Source organism: Bombina bombina, chromosome 1 (genome assembly GCF_027579735.1).
Source record: "Bombina bombina isolate aBomBom1 chromosome 1, aBomBom1.pri, whole genome shotgun sequence".
NCBI lineage: Eukaryota > Metazoa > Chordata > Amphibia > Anura > Bombinatoridae > Bombina > Bombina bombina.
The window spans coordinates 956106888-956126378 of record NC_069499.1 but is presented as its reverse complement, the minus strand read 5'-3'; the positions used below and the strand labels follow the sequence as shown (position 1 = coordinate 956126378).

The following is a 19491-nucleotide window of genomic DNA, read 5'->3' as shown; positions in this document are numbered from 1 at the left end:
ATTTATTGATACTGCCAAAACCTATTACTGCCACACTGAAGGCACAGGTGCTTGTTGGATCTGTGGTTTCATACCACATAGCCATGAGTCTGGTTCCTCTATATTGATGTCCTTTTAGTTAAAATACCATTAAACTAGACATTTCAACAATGCATACAATTTTACACTATTAACAATGAAACATTACTATACATTCATTTTTGTTTTGTTTTCATTTTGCTGTAAAGTGCATATAAAAATTGTACTTGTTCCACTTTCTCCTAGGGATTATTGTGTTAATTCTTTTAGCTAATGTATCTGGGAGGTTTTGTTTATTGCTCCTTCCCCACATTCTCTATTTGTTTTTAATTATTTTTAGATGGATTGTCAAGGTAGTTTAGGTGTTAATATAATTGTGCATAAATATATATTTATGTTTAGCTATTAGATAGAGATTACAAAGGCATATACGGTATGTCTGTTGCTACCCCAGTCTCTTAAAGGGACAGTACACTGTAAAATTGTTTTTATATTAATCTATTTTAATGACTTGTTATACCAGCTGCAGTGTATAAAATGTATGAGAAATTGCATTTTCAGGTTTTTGTGTGTATATGAAGTGAACTGGTTTTGTGCTTTTAAACCACAGTCTATTACAATGGGTTGAGTTTCAGGTATTGTTATATCTCATTATCGGCTAGATTATGAGTTTTGCAGTATGGCTTTTAACGCTGAAAAATTGGCCATTACATTGGAATGGCCAGTAACACATATTACAAGTCACAACGTCCATTCCGCACTCAAAAAAATGACGTTTGAGTGTGGGATTTTCATAGCATCCGTATTACAGGTTGTGAGTTCAGGATAAAAAGCTTGTGTTACAACCTATACCAACACGATCCATACCGGCATCTGAGACCAGTAGTTATGGATTTTGCAAAACAAAAATGTTTCACAAAACTTATAACTAAAATGTTACAAATGACACTAACACCCATAAACTACCTATTAACCCGTAAACCGCCATCCTCTCGCATCGCAAAACACTATATTAAACCTATTAACCCAACACTATTTAAATATATTAACCCCTAAACTGCCTCTCCCCGACACTAAATAAACGTATTAACCCTTAAACCTCCGGCACCCCACATCTTCACCACTAAATAGAACTATTAACCCCTAAACCGCCAACCCCCCACATTGTACCTACTAAACTAAACCTATTAACCCCTAAACCATCGCCCCTCCACATCACAAAACACTAAATTAAACTATTAACCCCTAAACCTAACAATCCCTAACTTTAAATTAAAATTACAATATAACTATATTTAAATAAATAAAAATAAACCTAACATTACTATTCTAATAAAATTAAAAACCTAAATTACAAATTTAAAAAAACCTAACACTAAGAAACAAATTGAAAACCTAAATTACAAATTAATTAAATTTTAAAAAAAATAATCTTACGAAAAAAGTTAAAAAAAATCTAAGATTACAAAAAATAAAACACTAAAATTCCGAAAAATAAAAAACACTAAGATTACAAAAAATAATAAACGAAATTATCAAAAATGAAAACAATTACACCTAATCTAATAGCCCTATAAAAATAAAAAGGCCCCCCTAAAATAAAAACACCCCCTAACCTACAATAAACTACCAATAGCCCTAAAAAGGGCATTTTGTAGGGGCATTGCCTAAGTTAAACAGCTCTTTTACCTGGCAAAAAATACAAAGTCCCCCAGCAGTAAAACCGGCCCCCACCCAACCAACCCCCCCCAAAAAAAAACCTAAGATACCTATTGCCCCTAAAGGGGCATTTCATGGGCATTGCCCATAAAAGAGCATTCAGCTCTTTTCACTGCTGTAAAATGGGCATTCAGCTCTTTACATGTTGCCCAAAGCCCTTATCTGAAAAAAACCCACCCGAAAAAATAAAAAAAATACCTAACACTAACCCCAGACTATCTACTCATTGTTCTTTAAGTCTGGATATCCATCTCCATCCAGGCGGCGAGAAGTCTTCATCCAGGCAGCGACATCTTCATCCATCACGGGGGCGTCTTCTATCTTCATCCCGGTGGCGTGGAGTGGAGCTATCCTGGACCGGCAATGAAATCCTGCACGGAGCGTCCTCTTCATATGGTCACCGCCGTACACTGAAGTTGAATGCAAGGTAGCCGTTTCAAAATTGCGTACCTTGCATTCCTATTGGCTGATTTGATTCTTCAAATTCAAATCAGCCAATAGGATGAGAGCTTCTGAAATCCTGTTGGCTGTTCAAAACAGCCAATAGGATAAGAGCTACTGAAACCCTGTTGGCTGATCCCCCCAGAGGAAACCTTGTATTTTTTCTCTCCTCACTGCAGTGTGTTTTCAATAAATGAACCATATGATGGTCTGAAGAGTTATTCAGTCCAGGGTGAATATCACCAACACAAGTGATGGGTTTTCTAGTATAAGGTGCCCTAAGTCTAGTTCCCCATTTTTGACTAGTGAGGTTAGAGGTGAAGTTTTAGATGATATAAAGAGGGACTGTGTAAGAGCTGTTTTCCAGGTATTTAGAGTCTCTATGATTATTGGGTTAGTAGTGTTTAATGGTGTTGTTGACATTGTTAAATGACCAACATAGTTCACTGATGCGAGAGGTAGGGAGGCAGTCTAGCTCAATATTGACCCATCTTTTGTAGGGGGTCATCATTATGGATTTATTTATCCTGGGATGTTTTCTGTTCCATGTAAAATTGTTAAAGGCTTTTTGTAAGGACATGAGGTCAAATTTGGGGAGGGGAATCATTAGAGTTTGCAGAAGATATAATATGCAGGAAAATATATTTATTTTAATTAAATTGATTCTACCTAATAATGATATTTTTTTGTTTCTCCATCTGGATAAGTCATATATTATTCTTTCTTTTAGGGGTATATAGTTATTGTTAAATATAGAGTTTAGCATTGGGGTAAAATTAACACCTAGGTATTTGAGAGATGGGGAGCACCATTTAAAGGGAGTTAACTTTTTGACTTTATCTAGTGTTTCTGTGTCAAGCGTTATATTTAGGATATCCGATTTGGATAGATTTATTAAAAAATTAGAGTGGTCATGGAAGGTTTGTAGTTCCTTAAAGGGATATTATACACTCAATTTTTCTTTGCATAAATGTTTTGTAGATGATCTATTTATATAGCCCATAAAGTTTTTTTTTTTTAAATAAATGTATAGTTTTGCTTATTTTTAAATAACATTGTTCTGATTTTCAGACTCCTAACCAAGCCCCAAAGTTTTATGTGAATACTGTCAGCTACCTTCTCCAGCTTGTGGAAAGGGTCTTTTCATATGTAAAAGAAGGGGGAGGGGGGAGTGTCTTATTTGCCACTTGCAGTGGGCTTTCCAGCTGCCTTTTCAACAGAGCCAAACTGACAGCTTCTAAGTAAGTTTTTAAACAGTTTTATACTGGATTTTTATATCAGTATCTGTGCATCTTATTCTGTATAGTAGTGTCTATTACATGCAGTTATATGAAAATGAGTGTATACTGTCCCTTTAATTAATTAAGCATTACTTTCAGCCCTGTCAGATGGAAACACTTGTCATGTCTACAAAAGGCTTTACCCATTCACATTTCAAAATCATTTTACAATACAATAATCACTGTACCTTGCATGAAACATATTACCGATTTTTCACATGTGCAAAATAGGGTGAATCCGGAATTTCCTGTTTTGTAAAAATATTGTCTCTAATTAGATACTATAGAAAACTGGGCACATAGCCGAAATAGCTCAGTTGGGATAGCGTTAGACTGAGGAATTAAAGGTCCCTGGTTCGATCCCGGGTTTCGGCAGTGGCTTGGTCTTTGGATGCCTTCTCTTTCCAAGTTGAACAATGTCTTAATTAAATAAGCATTAGTTTTCAGCCCTGTTGGATGGAAACACTTGTCATGTACTTTACTGCTGCACATGTCTACAAAAGGCTTTACCCATTCACATTTTACAATAAAATAATCACTGTACCTTGCACGAAACATACTACCGATTTATCACATGTGCAAAATAGGTCGAATCCAGAATTTCCTGTTTTGTAAAAATATTGTTTCTCAATAGAGACTAAAATACACTGGGCAAATAGCCGAAATAGCTCAGTTGGGAGAGCGTTAGACTGAAGATCTAAAGGTCCCTGGTTCGATCCCGGGTTTCGGCAGTGGCTTGGTTTTAAGTAGATATAATACTCCTTTCAAAGTAGCTTAATTTTTTTCCCCTCAGAGCAAGACTTTAGAAAATAAAGTGTAATCGCCCAATACATTCCGCAAATGGCAATTTTCTCCTCTAATAGAGTTATTTTTTCATGATAGGAACCAAAGCACTAGAATTGATATTCCTGTTCCAAATAAAGTGTTATGGTTTGTGAATGCCTTCTGTTTCCAAGTTGGACAATGTCTTAATTAAATAAGCATTAGTTTCAGCCCTGTCGGATGCAAACACTTGTCATGTACTTTACTGCCGCACATGTCTACAAAAGGCTTTACCCATTCACATTTCAAAATCATTTTACAATACAATAATCACTGTATCTTGCACGAAACATACTACCGATTTATCACATGTGCAAAATAGTGCAAATCCAGAATTTCTTGTTTTGTATTTTCATTTGGGAGAGCATTAGACTAAAGATCTAAAGGTCCCTGGTTCGATCCTGGGTTTTGGCAGTTGGTTGGTTTTAAGTAGATATAATACTCCTTTCAAAGTCGCTTCATGATAGAGTTGTCTTTTCATGATAGGAACCGAAGCACTAGAATTGATATTCCTCTTCCAAATAAAGTGCTATGATTTGGTGATGCCTTCTCTTTCCAAGTTGGACAATGTCTTAAAGGGACATTATACACTCAATTTTTCTTTGCATAAATGTTTTGTAGATGATCTATTTATATAGCCCATAAAGTTTTTTTTTTTTAAATAAATGTATAGTTTTGCTTATTTTTAAATAACATTGTTCTGATTTTAAGACTCCTAACCAAGCCCCAAAGTTTTATGTGAATACTGTCAGCTACCTTCTCCAGCTTGCTCCTGTTTGTGTAAAGGGTCTTTTCATATGTAAAAGAAGGGGGAGGGGGGAGTGTCTTATTTGCCACTTGCAGTGGGCTTTCCAGCTGCCTTTTCAACAGAGCCAAACTGACAGCTTCTAAGTAAGTTTTTAAACAGTTTTATACTGGATTTTTATATCAGTATCTGTGCATCTTATTCTTTATAGTAGTGTCTATTACATGCAGTTATATGAAAATGAGTGTATACTGTCCCTTTAATGATAATGGGATTAGACTGTTCAAGGTTAGTTAGTGTAAATAGAATATCATCAGCATATAAAGAAATAGTATAACTGTGTTCTTTTATTTTGAATCCTTGTATGTTAGCGCTATGACGGATCTTTGCGGCAAGTGTCTTTATTACGCATGTAAATAGTAGAGGGTATAGGGGGCATCCTTGCCTAGTGCCGTTTGTTATGTTGAAGGGGTCTGAAAGAATACCTTTAAGAGAAATTCTTGTGCTAGGGTTATAAATATAATGTGAAGATAATGAGGCCTATTTATCATATGTCTGTCGGACCTGATCCGACAGTGTGGATCAGGCCCGACAGACATCGTTGAATGCGGAAAGCAATACGATCTCCGTATTCAACATTGCACCAGCAGCTCTTGTGAGCTGCTGGTGCAACGCCGCCCCCTGCAGACTTGCAGGCGCCAACAGGGAGGTGTCAATCAACCTGATCGTACTCGATCGGGTTGAATTCCGGGGATGTCTGTCCTCCTCATCAGAGCAGGCGGACAGGGTTATGGAGCAGCGGTCTTTAGACCACTGCTTTATAACTGCTGTTTCTGGTGAGCCTACAGGCTCGCCAGAAACACAGGGTGTCAAGCTCTATGCTCCATTCGGAGCTTGATAGATAGGCCCCATGGTGTATTATTGTGTCTCCAAAACCCATATGTTGTAATGTATGTTGGAGGAAATCCCAGTCAACATGGTCAAAGGTCTTTTCCGCGTCTGTGGATAGGAGGATCAGCTGTATCTCTTGCTCTTGCGCATAATGTATGAGATTTAAGGCCCTGACCGTGCCGTCTTTTGCCTCCTTACCTGGGATGAACCCATCTTGGTTTGGGTGAATAAGATCTGGTAAGAAACTATTTAATCTTGTTGCTAAGATTCTAGAATACATTTTTAAGTTAGGTCTTTTTTTATTTTGGGGGGTTGGGTGAATGGGAGTTGTACTGTTAGGGGAGACTTTGTAGTTTTTTGGGGTAAAAGAGCTGAATTCTTTAGGGCAATGTACTACAAAAGACCCTTTTAAGGGCTATTGGTAGTTTATTGTTAGAGTAGGGGGTGTTTTTTTATTTTGAACGGGGTATTAGATTAGTAATATCTTTTTTATTTTGGATAATTTTGTTTTTTATTTTCTGTAATGTTATATTTAGTTTTTTTGTTTAATTTTAGAGTTTGTTATGTTATGTTTTATTTTTTTTAGCAGTGTTAGGAGTTTTACATTTTTGTAATTTAGGTTTTTTATTTTTGTTATGTTTTATTTATTTTTTTAAATAGTAATGTTAGGTTTATTTATAGTTTAAGCTTAGTTTTTTTTATTTCACAGGTAAGTTTTTATTTTATTTTAATGTAGTTATATTGTAACTTTTAAATTAAAGTTAGGGGATATTAGGTTTAGGGGTTAATCTAACCCCTAAACTAGTACCCAAAATGGCACCCAATAGTGAGAGGGGGGAGGGTTAGAGAGCTGTTTGGGGGGGCTCAGGGAGGTTGGGTGGTAAGGAGGGATTCTACACTGCAGAAAATATATAATTTAAAAAAAAATTTAAAAAACCAAAAACAAACTTTTTTTTTTTATACTGGCAGACTTTCTGCCAGTACTTAAGATGGCGGGGACATTTGTGGGGTGGGGGAGGGAAGAGAGCTATTTGGGAGGGAACAGGGGGTGGAATGTGTCAGATGGGAGGCTGATCTCTACACTAAAGCTAAAATTAACCCTTCAAGCTCCCTACAAGCTACCTAATTAACCCGTCACTGCTCGGCATAATACAAGTGTGGTGCACAGCGGCATTTAACGGCCTTCTAATTAGCAAAAAGTAATGCCAAAGCCATAAATGTCTGCTATTTCTGAACAAAGGGGAGCCCAGAAAAGCATTTACAACCATTTGTGCCATAATTGCACAAGCTGTTTGTAAATCACTTCAGTGAGAAACCTAAAGTTATTGAAAAAGTGAACGATTTTTTTTTATTTGATCGCATTTGGCGGTGAAATGGTGGCATGAAATATACCAAAATGGGCCCAGATCAATACTTTGGGTTGTCTACTAAAAAAAATATATACATGTCAAGGGATATTCAGGGATTCCTAACGGATATCAGTGTTCCAATGTAACTACAGGGAGTGCAGAATTATTAGGCAAGTTGTATTTTTGAGGATTAATTTTATTATTGAACAACAACCATGTTCTCAATGAACCCAAAAAACTCATTAATATCAAAGCTGAATAGTTTTGGAAGTAGTTTTTAGTTTGTTTTTAGTTATAGCTATTTTAGGGGGATATCTGTGTGTGCAGGTGACTATTACTGTGCATAATTTTTTTTTTTTTTTTTTTTTTTAATATTTATTTTGAAACCCATACAGTGTACAATCAATAACATCAAACCTTTTCTGCCTCACAGGGCAAGGTCAAACAAAATACAAAATAGAAACATAATATAGTACAAGACATGTATACATTGTCACGTTTGATTCATCATCTCAATACGAACAAGACTTGTACACTGAGCTGGGTATTTTCCAATTTCCATACATCAGAAGAAAAAAGAAAAAAAAAGAGAAAAGAAAAGAGAGAAAGAAGAAGAAAAGAAAGAGAAAAAGAAAAAAAAAAAAAAATTTATTAATCTTCCCACTTCACCCCCTATCTCTGGACCAAAATAATATTAAATTTCTGTACTATTAGAAATCCATGTATGTGGAAAGAGATTTAATATGACCATTTCAGCGAAACTTACTGAAGATGTAAAGGGCACTAAAATCTGTTTTTGTATAGGCCTGGGAAAGGAGTTAATAATAGGGTACCACCCTAGTAGAAACTTTTTGATTCTAACTTCAGATGCCTCTTGTAAATGATATGATTCAAAAATAATTTGATCTTGAATGACATGGAAGATCTCAGATAGTACCGGGCCTTTTTTTACTTTCCATTTTTTAAAAATGCTTTGTCTAACAGCTAATATGGAGATATTTAGGGAACAGGTCCAATGCCGGTCCGCACTAGTCGCTGGAACAACCAGGAGGATAATGTCCCGAGACGTGAGAGAAACAGTAACACCGTATAAATTATTAAACCAATATATAAATTTCAGCCAAAGCTGATTTATCTTAGGACAAGTCCATAACATATGTAGTAGGTCCGCTTCCTTATACATACACCTAGGGCAATGAGCAGATCTAGATGGATAGAATCGAGCTAATTTCGCTGGATAGAGATAAAAATTATTTATTAATTTCATATGGGATTCTTTCCATGTTGAGGGCACTTTACAAATTTCCAAGGATTTAAAGCTTTGTGTAATTCTCTCAGGCTCTGTATCTCCGATTAACCTACTCCAGTGATCGCTGATTCTGCTGCGAAGACCTTGCGTTTGTTTAGAAAGCATTATGTCATACATTAGTGAAATCAAGGTGACTCCTGCCAAAACTTTCTGTATTAAACCTCTGATATCGGACCATGCAACCGATAAAGGGAACCTCCAACCCTGTGACACAATAAAATGACGTACCTGAAAGAACGCAAATAAATCCGATCTTGGTAATTGAAAAAGGGAAAACAAAGTTTCACCTTCTAGTACTTTCTCATCTACGCCAATTAATTGTAAGATTTTGTTTAGCCCTTTTTCAGCCCAATTTTTAAAAGTTTTCTGACGTAAACCGGGGGGGGAAAAGCGGATTACCCCTAATTGGGAGAAACTCCGAAATTGAAAAATCTATTTCCAAAAATCTACAAAATTTATGCCATGCCAAGACTATATTTTTGATTGTAATTAATGAGGAAACATTGGACGGCAGTTGACCTGCTTTACAATGCAAAATCGCAGGTAATGCGAAGGGGTAAATCAGCAAGGACTCCTGTGCTAGAGAAACAAATGTATTTGTATTTGCCAGCCAATCAATGGCAATTTTTACCATCGCTGCAATATTATAAAGATTAATATTGGGCAATGATAGGCCAGCAGCCCGTGGTTTCTGCATTAATCTAGCCGATGAAATGCGAGGTTTTTTATTTTGCCAGATAAATTTAGAGACAGAGGTATATAGGCTTCTACAATCCCTATTTGTTATGAACAAGGGCAAGTTTTGTATGGGGTAGAGAAGACACGGGAATATGATAGTTTTGATTAGATTTACTCTGGCAGTGAGAGAGATCGGGAAAGAAATCCATAGTTTCAGATCTAGTTTAATTTTTTGAAATAATGAGAGATAATTATCTATATACCAAAATTTAGGGTTTTTATGTAGCGTAAGACCCAGATATTTAATAGAATCTACCACTTTAAACGGGTTACCCAAGTAGTTTGTAGCTATATTCCCAATATACATTAATTCACTTTTTTCTGTATTTACTTTGTAACCTGAGAAAGAACTAAATTCCTCTAATATCTGTCTCAAAATTGGAATGGCTTGTTGTGTATTTTCTAAAAAAACTAGGATATCATCAGCATATAATAATGTAGTTAGACGTAGAGAACCCATTGTGATCCCTGCTAGATTATTTCTTAGTCTTATCGCTAATGGTTCCAATGCCACGTTGAAAAGCAGGGGAGACAACGGACATCCTTGCCTAGTGCCTCGCTGCAGAATTATTTTAGGCGAGATCATTCCATTTACCAATATATATGAAGTTGGCTTCGCATAGATTCTATATATAAATTGTAAGAAGTTTCCCTGTATCCCGAATTGTCGGAGTGAGGTAAAAAGATGATCCCATACAATAGAATCAAACGCTTTAACAGCGTCCAGGGTAAGGACTGCCCTGTCTTTATACATATCTGTACTGGGTTTTTGCTCCGTATTCCACGCATAGTCTATTAACGTGATTAGCTTGCGAATGTTTTTAGAGGAGTTCCTTTTAAGCATAAAGCCTGTCTGATCTTCATGTATAAGTTTCTGTAAAACGAGAGAGAAACGATTAGCTATGATTGAAGCTAAGATCTTATAATCGCAGTTTAAGACTGATATCGGCCTATACGATCCTGGATCCTCTGGATCCTTACCCTTTTTCAATATCAGCATGACATTGGCCATAGAAAAATAGGATGATATAGGGATATCTGAATTGTAATAATCATTGAAAAGTTTTTCCAGTACCGGTACTAGATCATCTTTGAGACATTTATAATATTCCGCGGGCAGTCCATCTGGACCAGGAGCTTTATTAGGTTTCAGTTTATCAATGGCCTTACTAATTTCTGATCTAGTTATTTGCTCATTTAGCAGTGTTAATTCATCCGACTGGATTTTAGGTACTACAATCTTAGACCAGAACCTCTCTTGCGCGTCAAGATTAATTTTAACTGAGGAGTATACATCTTGATAATATGAGGCAAAAACCCCACATATCTCTGCGGTCTCAAAGTATCTGGACTTATTCTTTTTGATGACTGGTATTATATTCTTTCTTTTTCTAATTTTAGTAAGTTTGGCCAAATATTTGGCAGAGGAACCATGAAAGCCCTTATAATGCCTATTTATTCTTATCTCCTCAATTTGGGCTTGTTCTTTAAGAAAAAGATCTCTTTCCTTCCTGATCAGAAAATAATTATCCCAGTTCTCTAGTGATGGGGTATTCTGTACTAAAATAAAAGCCTGCTTCACTCTCTCAGCCAAAGTAACCTCCCGTAGTTTAATCTTTTTCCGACGTATATTAAGATAGGCTATAATGTCCCCTCTTAAGACCGTTTTGGAGGCCTCCCAAAAAATTACAACTTTATTTCCAGATTCCCTATTATTGGAGACATATTCCAACCATTTAGATTGTAGCCACAAGCGAAACCTAGGATTAGAGCATAGATACCTGGGAAAACCGAATGCTGGTCTCTGGCTCCTGTCCTCTTTACCTGATAAAAAAGTTAATTCAATTATTGCATGATCCGATATCAAGATTTCCCCTATCGTCGTGTTATATTGTCGAGCAGACAGTGACTCAGAGATCAGGAATAGATCAATCCTTGAAAATGTTTTATGACCTTTAGATTCACAAGAGAATGTCACACTATCGGGATTTTGCATCCTCCAGATATCTATTAGTTTTAATTTATGGCAAAGCCTCTGAAAATGTTTTGCACTTTGTCTATTACTCGCTATATTTTTACTTGAGAATCTATCAATTAAGGGATCGAGCGTCATATTGAAGTCTCCACACAAAATTAGGTTGTTCCCACTAAGAGGGAACAACATCTTCTGGATATTATCCCAGAAACAACGTGAAAATTTATTGGGCGCATAAATGCTACAAATTATAAATTTTGTGTTTTTTATCATTATATGTAATAAAATAAATCTGGCCTCACTATCAATCTCAGTTTTTATAATCTTATAGTCTAATTGTTTGTGTAAGAGTATTGCAACTCCACATTTTTTATTAGAGCCATTAGTGGAGATTACTTCCCCAACCCATTTCATCTTAAGTTTAACTGCTTCTGATGCCCTAAGGTGAGTTTCTTGGAGACAGACCAAATCAGGGTGCCTCTGAGCTAATGTTCTAAGAATCAATTTACGTTTCATGGGTGAACTAATGCCTCCCACGTTCCAGGAGAACATCCTAATTTCTGCTGTCATTTCTTAAAAGGGGTCAGAATCACAAAAAGGGGGAAGGGACAAATAGAGAGAAGGGGGGAAGCGAGAGAACAAAAAAAAAAAAAAAGAAAAAAAAAAAAGGAAAGAATGAATCCATTGACATGTTAGAGAACATTTTGGATATAACATTTTAAACAATACACATCGATATAATAATATTATCCTGTTTCCTTTAAAAATTTTATTACCTCAGATGTTTCACTAAAGACCTGCCTCTCACCATTCTTATTAATTATAATTCTTGCCGGGTAACTCAGCCAAGCATTAATACCTCTGTTTATTAATTGCGTGCAATACGGGGCCATAACTTTTCTTTTGGCGGATGTCTCACTAGAAAAATCTTGAAACAACATAATTTTGTTGTTCCCCATAAGTAATGGTTCTTTTCTCTTTTTATAGTGACTTAGGATCTCAGTTTTATCCTGAAATCTCAGGAGCTTGAGGATGACCATCCTAGGTCTGGTAGCCTCACTGGTGTTAGGCTTCTTGGGTCCCACTCTATGGACTCTCTCTATTACTAGTGGTATCATTTGTGTGGGAATGCCCAGAGCCTGTGGCAGAGTGGTTGATGCAAATCCCATCAAGTCCTCAAACTCCGGAGACTCCGCTAGACCAATAATTCTAATATTATTGCGCCTGGATCGATCTTCGAGATCCTCCAGACGCAATTGGATACTTTTTTATTTTAGACTCATGTTCATGTAAGACAGTGTGTTGTGAATTTGCCTGATCTTCCAGTGTAGATATCCTATCTTCGGCTTCAGAGAGTCTGACTGCAAACTGTTTTATTTCTGACGAGAGTGTCCCTATGTCAGCTGAGATGACACCTAGTTCTGTTTTTATAGAATCAAATTGAGGTGTAAATAAAACTACTAGCTGACTTGTAAGGGCCTGAGTATCAATTGTTAAGGGTGAAATTTCAATTATGTTTTCTGTACTATTGTCTGCAAGTTTGGCCTTTTTATCTTTTGCTTTGGCTGGCATTTTAGGGGAATTAACTTTGGTTTGTGTAACAAATTTTTCCATTTATATTGTGGGAAAAGAGTGAGAAAATCCAAAAACAATGTGGTGAAAAGAGGGGAAAGCGGACGTGTAATGAGGGGAAAGAGAGAAGGGGAAGGGAAAAGAAAAAAAAGGAAAAAAGAGTGTCAAAACAAACTAAATGCCAGAGAAAACCACACTAAGGGTTTCTGGTGGAGGACAGTGAAAGACAGTGATGAGTGTGTAAAATGGGAGTTCTTAATTAAGAATTTAAAGGGTATATCCTGTTAAGGAAAGAGTGAGAGTGTAAGTGGAATTAGTGTTTTGAAGTGAGTTCAGAGGAAAATAACTAAAAACACCAATGCACTTAGTTAAATCCCTGCGGTAAGCCTGTCCAATTTGTGCTACCTAATGAGAGTGGGCCTAGCCACTGTGATATAGCGGTGCTTCACCTGTAAAGACTTATGGTCTCAGATTATTCTAATACTTTGGATGTACAAAAACTATAGTAACAAATTTTAAACACTCTATTGCAGAATACAAAAGGTTTATCAGGCTTCCCTACTATTTCCAGAAAAAAACACTTGAGCTAGACACTTCCTAAGAATTTATATAACACTTGTATTAGGCCTGATGTATTAAGATTACTAGACTGATGCATATAAATAGTATTTGAACAGACGTAATTTTCAACCCAGATTACAAATCTGATCTGAAAAACAGGCAAGTATATCAAAAGGGAAAAGCACATAGTATTATGTCTTATTACTTCAAATTTGTACTTCTCTACCACAGAATATCCAGGTTCACTCTGTCTACCGGCCACTTGCTTAACTGCTACAGTATCTTTTAGTAGCCGCCGGTCGCCCAAACTTAAATAATTTTAACTTGTGCCTATTCTTAAGCAGTAAATAAGAGATAAATACAACGAAAATTTTAGTCAGATCCTTGCACAGTGTATAAAGTAAGTCTGACTCGCCTGCTTTATTATATCTAACTTACTTAGGCCAAATGATTCCTAGTGCTTTTATAAGGCCAATAATAGGCCAATTATAAAAATATTTCTAAGCTGTAATACATAGATAACCTTTTATCAGATACATACTCCTATCCCTATTGCATGTAGGATTGGAAAACTGTATAAAACAACATGAGGAGTAACAGCGAGTACTATATCTTATTGCTCCAAATTATATGACTATTTACATTGCCATTATCCTTTAAATAAACATTATTTAGCACAGAGTCACTATTACAGTTCTTTTCTTTCCTTTTATTTTCCTTTACAAGCCGGGAAATAATATCACATAACCGGTATTTGTATAACTTGACCAGTCTGCTTGGATAGATATTCTCCCAACTGTGAATGATATATAATACCCGAGAACAAACTGTGATTGTTGCAAAAGAAGAGAGCCTTACAAAGGGCTTAAACAACAAAGAGTATACTTGCGGCAGGAATAGTCCGTTTTGTTACTTCATTAACGGCACAGATCCTCTCGATAGATGCGGTGGGGCTATCTGCCCTCTACTTGATAGTCACCGGTTTTCTCCCAAGATGCCATTTCAAAGGTAGTTACTGCTGCATCAAACTCCAAAGCTTTTTGGGATACAATCCGGAGTCTCCTGACCGGGCACCGCGGATCTCCGGTACCCGACACTGCACTCGATCCGATCTCTAGCCGGGGTTCTCACGCTGTACGCCAACAGGCTGTGCACCACCTGCCGGCTCCTTACTCACGGAGAGTAACTACAGATCACTCCGCCGCCCCTTCGACCTCGATCCTCGTCCTCCACTCAGGTAAGGCCCGCTTGGGCTGCAAGGGACAGGCGTCTGCAATATTCTGGTGAGTGGTTTGACTGCCCCCAACTTCACACTTGTACCAGGAGCCAAGCCGGGTAATTTAGGTGAGGGAAACATATAACCAGGGGTACTACAACCAGGGTAGTCCACAACGGCTCTCACTGACAGGTGATTTAGAGGTGATTGTCAATGGCTCAAGATTTAGAAATAAAAAGATGCGGTAAAAACCGCTGACCAATTTGGCCTTAGAGCGTTCCTTCTTCGGCAAACACACGCTTGCCAAGGCTCCTCAATGCCACAGCAATCTGGGGCTATGGAGCAAGCGAGTTGGGTGAGGTGTTAGGAGCCGATCTGCACGCCGACATGAGACATGCTGCCATTAGTCTCCACCCATACAGGAACCGCCATCAATGATAACGTGTGTACTTAGTTGTATAGCACTGTGCATAATTATTAGGCAACTTAACAAAAACAAATATATACCCATTTCAATTATTTATTTTTACCAGTGAAACCAATGTAACATCTCAACATTCACAAATATACATTTCTGACATTCAAAAACAAAACAAAAACAAATCAGTGACCAATATAGCCACCTTTCTTTGCAAGGACACTCAAAAGCCTGCCATCCATGGATTCTGTCAGTGTTTTGATCTGTTCACCATCAACATTGCGTGCAGCAGCAACCACAGCCTCCCAGACACTGTTCAGAGAGGTGTACTGTTTTCCCTCCTTGTAAATCTCATATTTGATGATGGACCACAGGTTCTCAATGGGGTTCAGATCAGGTGAACAAGGAGGCCATGTCATTAGATTTTCTTATTTTATACCCTTTCTTGCCAGCCACGCTGTGGAGTACTTGGACGCGTGTGATGGAGCATTGTCCTGCATGAAAATCATGTTTTTCGTGAAGGATGCAGACTTCTTCCTGTACCACTGCTTGAAGAAGGTGTCTTCCAGAAACTGGCAGTAGGACTGGGAGTTGAGCTTGACTCCATCCTCAACCCGAAAAGGCCCCACAAGCTCATCTTTGATGATACCAGCCCAAACCAGTACTCCCCCTCCACCTTGCTGGCGTCTGAGTCGGACTGGAGCTCTCTGCCCTTTACCAATCCAGCCACGGGCCCATCCATCTGGCCCATCAAGACTCACTCTCATTTCATCAGTCCATAAAACCTTAGAAAAATCAGTCTTGAGATATTTCTTGGCCCAGTCTTGACGTTTCAGCTTGTGTGTCTTGTTCAGTGGAGGTCGTCTTTCAGCCTTTCTTACCTTGGCCATGTCTCTGAGTATTGCACACCTTGTGCTTTTGGGCACTCCAGTGATGTTGCAGCTCTGAAATATGGTCAAACTGGTGGCAAGTGGCATCTTAGCAGCTGCACGCTTGACTTTTCTCAGTTCATGGGCAGTTATTTTGCGCCTTGGTTTTTCCACACGCTTCTTGCGACCCTGTTGACTATTTTGAATGAAACGCTTGATTGTTCGATGATCACGCTTCAGAAACTTTGCAATTTTAAGAGTGCTGCATCCCTCTGCAAGATATCTCACTATTTTTGACTTTTCTTAGCCTGTCAAGTCCTTCTTTTGACCCATTTTGCCAAAGGAAAGGAAGTTGCCTAATAATTATGCACACCTGATATAGGGTGTTGATGTCATTAGACCACACCCCTTCTCATTACAGAGATGCACATCACCTAATATGCTTAATTCGTAGTAGGCTTTCGAGCCTATACAGCTTGGAGTAAGACAACATGCATAAAGAGGATGATGTGGTCAAAATACTCATTTGCCTAATAATTCTGCACTCCCTGTATCACTAATTTTGGGGGAAAAAATGGTTTGGAAATAGCAAAGTGCTACGTGTATTTATTGCCCTATAGCTTGCAAAGAACATGTAAACGTATATTTCTACACTCAGGACAAAATTTAGAAACTATTTAGCATAGTTGTTTTTTGGTGGTTGTAGATGTGTAACAGATTTTGGGGATCAAAGTTAGAAAAAGTGTTTTTTTTTTCCATTTTATCAACATATTTTTTATTTTTTTTTTATAGCAAATTATAAGATATGATGAAAATAATGGTATCTTTAGAAAGTCCATTTAATGGCGAGAAAAACTGCATATAATATGTGTGGGTACAGAAAATGAGTAAGAGGAAAATTACAGCTAAACACAAACACTGCAGAAATTTAAAAATAGCCCTGGTCCTTAAAGGGACACTAAACCCAAATTTTTTCTTTCATGATTCAGGTAGAGAAGACAATTTTAAACAACATTCCAATTGACTTCTATTATCTAATTTGCTTCATTTTTAGATATTCTTTGATGAAGAATTAGCAATGCTCATGGGTGAGCCAATCACAACATCTATGTGCAGCCACCAATCAGCAGCTACTAAGCCTATCTAGATATGCTTTTCAGCAAAAGATATCAAGAGAGTGAAGCATAATAGATACTAGAAGTAAATTAGAAAGTTGTTTTCAATTGCACGCTCTGTCTAAATCATGAAAGAAAAAAATTTGGTTTCATGTCCCTTTAAGCGTAAGAAATTGAAAAATGGCATAGTCCTTAAGGGGTTAAATGGAGTGATAGCAAAAATGCTAAAAATTCTCTGGTATTTTGGGCAAGTTTTTGTCTGAAAGTCCTGGTAGTGAAGGGGTTAATATTACACCATTAAAGGGACATTATTTTTTGTATGGATAGTATATGTTAGAAACTAAGGGCTAGTTTCCATTGAGATGGTAAAGTTTGAAAACTGGTGGGAACATAAAAATTCTCCATCTTTAATGGAGATAAATGTTTTTGCCACCAGTGTCCAAACTTTACCACCTCTATGGAAACTAGCCCTTAGTAGTAGTTAGTTGCAAAATATCTTCCTCCTGAATAATTGATTTAAAAACATTTTACGCTATAATTTTCAGGAATAAGCAAATCTAGAGCAGTCTAGGGATACACTCTTTGTAATCCCTCTCGTGTATTTCAGATGCTCTCCCTTGATGTGGCAATTTTAGGTGTAAATTAATTCCTGCAAAGATCTAGGCAACTACTGTGTAGTATGTGGTAAAATCACAAATTACAGAGTGAAAATAGAGGGAAAACAGACATAAGTAAAAAGATAATATAATGAACATATAACGTCAGATTACAAGTGGTGCACTGGCATTACAAGTTGAGCGCAATAGGGAAGCTTCACACTTACGAGAGAGAACTTCCATAGGCTCCAATGGGATCCTCGTTCTCAAGCCATCAGACACGGCATGAGAACTAGCGCAGTGATGGTCAGCAAATTGTAAATATGTATGTATTTGCTTATATACATATATATTTATGTGTTTTATATGTGTACAAATAAACACAAAAATATCTATTATATAGGCATATATATTTATAGGAATAACACAGTTCCCCATAGACAGCTATGTAAAGGCACTTTATCTGTATGTATGCTGTATCTATCTGTTTGCGCTGATGCAGGTTCATCTATTGTGAATAGTGCCAATATATGACAGACAATGAACGGTGACAGGTAAATTGTGCCGTAGGGAGTATGCTTGGTACTGTTTACTACTGTGAAATGTATCACTGTAAGGATGCCAGCTAAACTACCCTAGTGGATACTGCAGAGAGTGTGCCAGGATACTATATGCCATGTAAATCATATCATCCTAAAATATTAAAGGCAGATGGTGCCAAATAATTTATCTAAATTAAAAGTTCACGATTTCTCTGCCAGGTAAAGAGTGCCTCAGTGAAATGAGCTAGATATATTTAATTTTGTACACATATTTTTTTCTAGCAGGTACAAGCAGTAGCTGACCTATTTAACAGAGGGCCCTGGTGCAAATATTTTTGTGGGGCCCCCAAAGCTGACTCCGTAGTAAACAATAGTAATAATATACATGCTGCCCCATATAATGATTTTGGGGGCAGATAGATGGACCTTAAACCTGCACTAATAAAAGGATCGCCTGCATTAAGATTCTACACATTCTGCATATGCCTATGTATATAATCTTTGATACAGGCCCCCTCAGCACTTGGGCCCTGCTGCCTCAATAGTAGTTCTGTCCCTGGGTAGAAGAACCTGTTTTTGTTACATGTGTGCTTTTCTCGTAAGTTGCTACTATTATTTAGGCGACATGAATGTAAAAAATAAAATATTTTTTTTTCCATAATTGTAACCAACCCTTTACAACCAGTTTATCACAGCCAAGCCACTACTGGTGAGTTCAATAGACCGAAGGCTTAAAGGGACAGTCTAGTCCATAATTTTTATTGTTTAAAAAGATAGATAATCCCTTTATTACCCATTTCCCAGTTTTGCATAACCAACACTGTTATATTAATACACTTTTTCTTCTTAAAACGGGGAGAGTCCACAGCTGCATTCATTACGTTTGGGAAATACAGAACCTGGCCACCAGGAGGAGGCAAAGACACCCCAAACAAAGGCTTAAATACCTCAACCACTCCCCTCATCCCCCAGTCATTGTTTGCCTTTCATCACAGGAGGCTGGCAGCAAAGTGTCAGAAGATTATGGAGTAGTCTCTTATGGAGGGTAGTACTCAGTGAGAGCATGGATGAAAGTTAGAGTCTGGAGATGTAGGGAGAGTCTTTCTGCAAAACCATCCCGACTCATATTAACAGCTCCATAAGCAATCAGCGTTGACGAGTTTCTCTGCCTGCTTTCTTCACTCAAGTCCATGTCCGAAGCCAAGCTACTATCTGTCAAACTTGAAGGACCGTGTTACTGTTCCACGGCATAGATTCCGGTAAGATTGTTTCATTTTCCTTTTCATTGTGGGAATATAGTGTAATGATAGAAGAC

The 19491-nt window shown here is 37.4% G+C and overlaps 2 non-coding genes across 2 annotated transcripts; both read left to right on the top strand.

Moving 5' to 3' along the window:
* Positions 1-3760: 3760 nt before the first annotated feature.
* TRNAL-GAG (transfer RNA leucine (anticodon GAG)) lies at positions 3761-3833 on the top strand. The gene has a single exon. It is a non-coding gene; the product is annotated as a tRNA-Leu (tRNA).
* Positions 3834-4116: 283 nt separating this feature from the next.
* TRNAF-GAA (transfer RNA phenylalanine (anticodon GAA)) lies at positions 4117-4189 on the top strand. Its single transcript has one exon. It is a non-coding gene; the product is annotated as a tRNA-Phe (tRNA).
* Positions 4190-19491: the final 15302 nt, after the last annotated feature.